The following is a 7,866-nucleotide window of genomic DNA, read 5'->3' on the forward strand; positions in this document are numbered from 1 at the left end:
CCTCCTTCCTTAGCGCGCCCCCTTCCTTCCCCGGCCTCCTCCTCACGCCAGTTGCCAGGGACGCGCCTCCCTGCTACCGAAGACGCCGCTAAGCTACGCCCCGCGGTCCTGTCCTCCGACCGCGCCAAGCCCCGCCACCGGCCTGCTACCTCGCCTCCCCAACCCGAGCTGGCCCGGATCCGGCCATCTTCGACACCTTGGGTCGCTGGCCATGGACGCCTCTGCTCCATCGCCGGACGGCTGCTTCTCCGCGCGCCTCTGTTCGTCGTCGTGACAGTCACCGTGAGCCCGCGTTGACTTCCCCTGCTCCACCACCATCAGCGCCCGGCAGCACCTCCTCTGTCCGTGAGTCATGTTGTTGCTGCTCGTTTTGCCGCTGCCATGGCCTCTCACTTGTAGCCCCTCGCCAAGCATGCTACGTGATGCTGCCCCTTTTGTCGTTGCCAAGGCCATTGAATCCAGGGACACAAGACCGTCTCGGTGGATTCCTTTCGACAAGTACCACGACGACCATCGAGACCGCCAAGTTCCACTACCGATGAACGTTTTGGAATCACCAAGTCAGACTACAACGCGAAGACCATGTACAACTACTGACACCCGTGGATTTCACCAAGTACCTATACTGACGACCGAGACCCTGTTTTCGACAAGTTCGCGAGTACGACCACTTCCCACGACGACCTTGTACTACTACCGTTGACGAAGAAATGTGCACCACAAGCATCAAGTTCAACTACCGTCGACCGCGAAGGGTTTGGAGTAATCAAGTACCTCTCTGAAATGAACGTGAATGACTACCGTCGCAAGAACGGGACCGGAAAGTCCGAAGACCCCAAGTACCTCGACACCGATGACATGAACGTCTACGGAAACTCGTGCAACAATAAACATGTACCACTACCGTCGCCGAGATCGCGAGAACCTCTACCCTCGACCCTAGAGCGTGCGAGAACGACTACTTCGACTACCGTCGTGTGAACCACTACTTCCCTCGACGTCCGAGAACGTCTACTTCCACTACTTCCTCTACACCGACTCGAACCCCTCCGAAAATGCACGCTTCGAAGGTATAACCCCAAGACCACCGTCGACCCGTGGGAACCCGGTTACCGGGATCACCCCACCATCTTTTGCACGCTCCCGCCACACTTTCTTTTGCTCCGACGTTCTCAATGAGTTGTCGGAACCGGAACGTTGTAGTGGCACCGTTTCGTTATCGTCGCCGTGGCACCCCTTTCTTTCTACTACGGTGAAAATGCTTCATAATGCTCTTGTCAACTTTTAATATAAAATTGCATAAACTTGATCATGTCATCCGCATCATGTTAACAACATTAAGATGGTTTAAATTGTTGTTTGCGTCAATTTACTAATGCATATGGGGATTTACCGGATTTGTTGTTTGCTATATCCGGCCCCATTTAAATTGTTTAGATAGATAATCCCTTTATGTTTCACCTCTTGACATGCTTAAAAACATTTAATATTGTTGGGTACATAACCGAGAGAGAACCAAATAATTGATGTGGTGTTCCGTCAATATGCAACCCGTTGCATATTGAGCTCCATTTAATTTGTAGGATTGCTTGCGCACTTTGCCATGCCATGCATATTAAACCGGGCATGCATCATACTTGGTTGTGCATCGTGCCATGCTTATGTGGTGGTTGTTTATTATGTTGTTTGCTCCTTTCCGGTGTTGCTTCTTCGGGCTAGTTCCGGTAACGTCGTGTTTGTGAGGAACCGTTCGACTACGTCCGTTTGTCTGCTTCATGGACTCGTTCTTCTTCCTTGCGGGATCTCAGGCAAGATGATCATACCCTCAAAATCACTTCTATCTTTTCTTGCTTGTTTCTCGCTCTTTTGCTATGCCTATGCTGTGATACCTACCACTTGCTTGTCATGCCTCCTATATTGTTGAACCAAGCCTCTAACCCACCTTGTCCTAGCAAACCGTTGATTGGCTATGTTACCGCTTTGCTCAGCCCCTCTTATAGCGTTGTTAGTTGTAGGTGAAGATTGAAGTTTTGTTCCTTGTTGGAACATGGAGATGTTGTTCCTGGTTGGAATATGTTTACTTGTTGGGATATCACAATATATCTTATTTAATTAATGCATCTATATACTTGGTAAAGGGTGGAAGGCTCGGCCTTATGCCTGGTGTTTTGTTCCATTCTTGCCGCCCTAGTTTCCGTCATATCGGTGTTATGTTCCCGGATTTTGCGTTCCTTACGCGGTTGGGTTATAACGGGAACCCCTTGACAATTCGCCTTGAATAAAACTCCTCCAGCAAGGCCCAACATTGGTTTTACCATTTGCCACATTGCCTTTTCTTTCCCTTGAGTCGGCCGGCTCAAGGGTCATCTTATTTTAACCCCCCGGCCCAGTGCTTCTCTAAGTGTTGGTCCAACTGAGCGATGTCCGAGGCTACCAGGGGCAACTCTGGGCTGGCTTACCCGACGTCTTGCTCATCCGGTGTGCCCTGAGAACGAGATATGTGCAGCTCCTATCGGGATTTGTCGGCACATCTGGGTGGCTTTGCTGGTCTTGTTTCACCATTGTCGAAATGTCTTGTAACCGGGATTCCGAGTCTGATCGGGTCTTCCCGCTAGAAGGTCTATTCCTTCGTTGACCGCGAGAGCTTGTCATGGGCTAAGTTGGGACACCCCTGCAGGGATTTGAACTTTCGAAAGCCGTGCCCGCGATTATGGGCAGATGGGAATTTGTTAATGTCCGGTTGTAGAAAACCTGAAGTTGACCTTAATTAAAATACATCAACCGCGTGTGTTACCGTGATGGTCTCTTTCCGGCGGTGTCCGGGAAGTGAACACGGTGTTGGAGTTATGCTTGACGTAGGTTGTTCTAGGATCACTTCTTGATCATAGTTTCTCGACCGTGCTTTGCCTTCTCTTCTCGCTCTCATTTGCGTATGTTAGCCACCATATATGCTAGTCGCTTGCTGCAGCTCCACCTCATACCTTTTACCTTACCCATAAGCTTAAATAGTCTTGATCGCGAGGGTGCGAGATTGCTGAGTCCCCGTGGCTCACAGATACTTCCAAAACCAGCTTGCAGGTGCCGATGAGACCGTGCAGTTGACGCAACCAAGCTCAGGAGGAGCTCGATGAAGATCTTGTCCTTTGTGGTGTTTTGTTCTAGTTGATCAGTAGTGGAGCCCAGTTGGGGTTGATCGGGGACCTTGTCGTATTTGGGGTTCTTCTTTTATTTTGGTTCCGTAGTCGGACCTTGATTGTATTTGGATGATTTAATGCTTTATTCATGTAATTGTGTGAAGTGGCGATTGTAAGCCAACTATGTAACTTCTTCCCCTATTTTATTACATGGGTTGTGTGAAGATTACCTCACTTGCGACATTGCTTTCAATGCGGTTATGCCTCTAAGTCGTGCTTCGACACGTGGGAGATATAGCCGCATCGAGGGCGTTATAAGTTGGTAATCAGAGCCTTCCCCGACCTTAGGAGCCCCATTGCTTGATCGTTTTAGCAGCCGAGTTGTGTCTAGAAAAATGTTTTGAGTCATTTAGGTATTATATATCGGAGAGTTTAGGAATTCTTTTTACTTCCCAGTCTCCTCATCGCTCTGGTAAGGCATCATGACATAGAGTTTTGACTCTTCTCTTCTCAAATTTCACTAAAAAAAATTTAGGATCACGCGGGTATCTTGGAATCGTTCCGATGGTTTTGTGACGAGAACATTGTCTTGGTGCCTCCTGTCAGGGGTTTTGTGGAAGTGTCCCGGGGAGTTGAGCTCTGAGGTGTTGTCGTCATAATTTTATCGTTGCAGTTCTGGAATACCTGAGTTTAGTACGCCAACATCGAAAATCTATTTTATGCAGTTCGTTGGTGAGATAACCTCGACGCCACCCAGTACTAGGGCGGGAGTTCGGGAGTATTGCCATAACTTGTATAACGGATGCTTTTCGAAAGTTGAGGTAGATGATTTCCGAAGGTTTCTTGGTTATGTGTTGAAGGATGGATATAGCTGGATGTAGGATTTGCTAGTTTGGGTGAGATATTATGCTTCCCCTGTATCCCCGACACCTGATTGCATAACCGGAAAATTTCGGGAGTTTCATAAGTGGGAATTCTAGTAGCTCTTAGGATATCTTTCCAACAGATGTATGATATGAAATTGGGGTTCGACGTCTAGTGGTCCGCCTATTCACGGTCGGTTTTACAGTGGTCTCGTTGTGTCTTAAAGAGTCCTTGGCTATGCCGACTCGGGGATGCTTCGTATGTCATGTGCACTGCCTTGTACATGATGGTGCTGTACGATCGAGCCCGTGTAGGCCCCACCACGAAAACTTCGGACGAAATCTCTATCATATGTTTGTTCTGGCTTATTCTGCAAGCCAATCCTTGTTTTGTTTTGAGTTGTGGTATTCGAGTTGCTTCGAAGTCAAATGTTGATTCCATACCTTTTCCAAGTGGTGTTCTCATATTCCTATGTGAATACTAATCCTTCTCGGTCATCGAGTTTGTCATTTCAATTTCTTTTAACCGGTGTGTTTTCTCTTCAAGTGGATCCGATCATTTCAACATCAGTAAGATCAATGATCAGTTCTTCTCAACGGTGTTCGTTTCATCCATCCCAAGTTGCCTTTGTTTTTTCCCGCCCTCCCTCCATTGTTTTTCTTCAACGACTCAGATTTATTAATCAAGTATCCATTTTATTGATGAGAAATCTCTCCATTCTTTTCCATCAGTATTCTTATCCGGTGATTTTCATGAAGATGCTAACGGAGCTTCTAGTTCATCATTCTTTGTTCTCTTTTATCCGATGAATTCAATTCAAACTTTGCCAATTATATCCTTTCCTCGTTGCAAATACCTTCTCATGCCGGTGCACCTCATATTCAGTCATTTCTCGCTATTCAATTGTTCCGGAGTGCTCAAGAAATCCCGAAGATTCGTTCTTACACTCTGCTTTCGTTCAAGCTCTTTCAAGGATGTTATCTCATTCAAGCCATTTAAATTCAACCGGTGCAATCTCTCTTTGAAATCGTTCTACGGTGTTGTTCTCGTCATTCTCGGATTTGAAGACCAAAGAGGAGTTCCTCTTAAATCCTTACCCGTTCTTCCAAAGACCCATGGTTCTAATTTGTTGCCATCCTCTCATAATTGTTTTCGATTGTGAGAATTCTTTTCACCTATCCGGAGCAATTCAAGATTCTTTTCAAGTTGATTCTCTGGAGCCCATCATCTCAGAATTTATTCATTCTCAGCTTTCAGCTATGGTTCTCCAAATCTTACCGGTGCTTCGTTCAAGTGATCTCTAATCAGTTCGTGATCCCTTCGTTCTCATGTTTCTAGTTTCTCTCGAGCATCTTCGTTCATTTGCAAATTCTTCCCGGTGTTTCTTTATCTTTTCTTCATCCATTTTAAATTCTTACGGTGGTTCATTCAAGATCTCTCTTCCTTGGTTAGCATATCAATCCATTCGTGCTTTCCAAATTCTACCGGTGGATCGTTGAAGACCTTCTCAAGTTGAGCTATATCTATCTTCATCCTTGCTACGAGAATAAGTAGTATGCCAAATCCGTGGATTGTCATCAATTTAAATCGGTGAAGGATAAGCATAACATAATTCTTATTCTTGTCCATCCAAATGATTAATTCCTTATTCCGAAGGTTCATTGAAAAAATTCTCGGTTTCTTTGTTTCAGCTTCTATTTTTCCCGGAGTTCCAACCTTTTTCAATTACTTCACCACGGAGATTCATTTAAATCGGTACAAGGATTCACCTTGTGTTTTCAACTTCTCTTTTCTTCCGTTTGTTCATTCTTTCGTTTACCGGAGTTCTTCATGGAGGTTCTACATGATGGTTCATCAAAGAAATAATTCCTTCTCCAAGTGTTCATTGAGATTCTTTTCAAAGGAGCTCAAGCTTTCTTCATCTTGCTATCCGGAGTGCAATTCTTTCTTCCATATTATTGGAGGTGGTATTATATCATTCTTGATAATTGAGTTCATGTTTTCATGATTCACATGTTGTCAAGAATGAGATATTTTAAATCCATCAATCTCGTCATTGGAGTTATCTTGGGTTATATTTCACCTAAAGCCTTCCCTAAGGATTGTTGCTATAATGGTGCTCATATATGATCCAAGTTCTTCATCTACCCTCCCAGTGAAATAAGCTTCTCGTCCCCTTTGTTCATGCCAATCCAATTCTTCTTCCCGTGAGTGGCAGGTTGTCACCTCCTAATTTTTGAGATGTATTCCATAAGACCATATCAAGATTATTCTTTTCATTGTTGGTTTTCCAACAACTCCGTTCTAGCATTTGTTGTAAGCGTGCTCCCTTGAGATCTTGTTTCCCTTCGTTCATCCCATTCCATTCTTACTTTTGTTCCGGAGGCTTTGTGATGTTGCTCTCTTCAACCCATCTTTCCGTTTTGTCAGGATCATGTTCTTTTCTTGGTTTATCCATTTAATCGGAGTGTTGTGTCCTTTTTCCTCAAGTTCTTTTCGCCTTATCAAGTCTTGCATCTTTTCTCAACCGGAGTGCTGTTCGAATTTGGTCTTCCTTGATCCCCTTCCTTAACCGGCGTGTTCTCAATATATATCTTCCCTTCAACCTCAAGGTTTTCGCAATGTTCTTTGTCCCTCTTTTCTAACGGAGTGTTTTCGACCTTGTTCACCTTCGTTGTATTCTTTTCTTGAATTTGTGTAACCTTTTCAAGGTTCTTTGGTTTCACTCGTTTGTCAAAGAAGCAACTTAGTCTTACCTCTTCTCTTTCTCTTCCGTTGTTCCTCCGGTGCCATTCTAGATCTCGGGACGAGATCCTCTCGTAGTAGTGGAGTGTTGTGACGCCCCAAGACCGGAGCTTCAGATGCCTTCCAGGGTTTCCGGGTTTCGTTGTGTGATTTGTTTCGTCTGTTGCTTTCATCTTTGCATCATGTGCATTTCATCATGTCATCATGCAACCCGTTTTAAAACTCAACTAAATGAATTGCATGGATCTTCGGTCCATTTAAATCGAGGGAATTCACATGGTGATTCTCTTTAAAACATATCCTCCCAATAGTAGGGAGATATATTAAATATTTCATTAATGTGGAATTACCTTGACACACTTGCAAAATAATTCCCCATGCCTTTGTCCCATGCATCATCTCCTTCTCCTTTCCTTCTATTTCCTTTTTTTGCAAGTGCCATTTTCCCCTTCTCTATTAATGTTCATTATTTTCCTATAAATTCTCGACCATGCCTTCAACCTCTCTACCAAATTTCATCTCTTTTGACGTTGTTTTGGTTGGGTTCAAAATTGCATCAAGTTTGAAGTTAATTTAAACTTGGTTTAATTTTCTACCCTAAAAAAAGCCCTAAGCAATTTATTCAAATATTACTTAAATCCTGGACCCCATAGCTTTTTACCTCCTTGTCAGAAACCTCCCTTAGATACCCGCTCTTTCCTTTTTATTTTGCTATCTAGTTTTTTTTAAAGAGAAGAGGGAAGGAGTGAGGAGCCCAGCCAGGCCTTTTCCCTGTAGCTAGGCCGGCCCATTCGGCCCAAGGCCAAGGCCCAGCCAGCCGCACTCTGTCTTAACCCTAGCCCGATTCCCCGATCCAATCTCTCCCTCTCGTTCCTCCCGCAGCACCGCCAACTGCCCTTGTCCTCTCGCTCGACCCCTCTCTCTCTTTTCCCTGCTCGCGCCGCCAGGGACGGGCGCAGTCGGCGCCTCCCGATCCGACGTCCCGCGTCCTCCTCCGCCTTCGATCCGGTGCCGCCGGAGGCCACCAGCGCCGCCCAGGCGCCGCACCTCCTTCCTTAGCGCGCCCCCTTCCTTCCCCGGCCTCCTCCTCATGCCAGTTGCCAGGGACGCGCCTCCCTGCTAC

The sequence above is a fragment of the Triticum urartu genome, chromosome 5A, assembly GCF_056163025.1.
Source record: "Triticum urartu cultivar PI428250 chromosome 5A, HENAU_Tu73, whole genome shotgun sequence".
NCBI lineage: Eukaryota > Viridiplantae > Streptophyta > Magnoliopsida > Poales > Poaceae > Triticum > Triticum urartu.